This window comes from Neopelma chrysocephalum, unplaced genomic scaffold (genome assembly GCF_003984885.1).
Source record: "Neopelma chrysocephalum unplaced genomic scaffold, ASM398488v2 Primary Assembly neopelma1_365, whole genome shotgun sequence".
Taxonomy (NCBI): Eukaryota; Metazoa; Chordata; class Aves; order Passeriformes; family Pipridae; genus Neopelma; species Neopelma chrysocephalum.
This window is the reverse complement of record NW_020898029.1, coordinates 199,604-200,260: the sequence shown is the minus strand read 5'-3', so window position 1 is coordinate 200,260 and position 657 is coordinate 199,604.

Here is a 657-nt window from a genome sequence, read left to right as displayed (position 1 = left end):
CCATCATGGCATTATCCTCTAACATGTTCCACCATGGCTTTATTCCTCTAACATATCCCATCCTGCAATAATTGCTCTGACATGTCCCACCATGACAATATTGCTCTATTATCCACTACGATATTATTGCTCTAACATGTCCCATCCTGGCATTATTCCTCTAACGTGCTCCATCACAGATTATTCCTCTCCAACAGGCCCCCTGAGAGCTGCAGACATCCAGCTGTGCCTCAGCACTGCCCTAGAGGAGCCCACGTTACAAAGAGAAGACTTGTGTCATTTCTATGGACTATTAAATTCTTGACTGGAGCAGAAAGGCTGCCAAAATGAATGTTTCCTGGAGGGAAAAATATCTAAATCCCTAGGAAACTGGACAGTGTGCCAAAACCCATGTCATTCATTACATTAGCCCTGACTCTGTATTTCAAGTATTTTGTATCAGCAGTCTCCAAAGTTGGGGGCACAAAACTATCCACTGGGGTGCAGGAAGGAAATAAAATAAAATATATCTTTAGAGTAGTGTTTCTTTTACCTTTAGGTCTTCCTTTTTTAAATCTCTGTTTTTCTGTATGTCTATAATGGACATATCAGCACAGAAATACAAATGTACCTGTGTATTTCTGTGCTATACATAAATAAGTAAGTATATAAATAAAG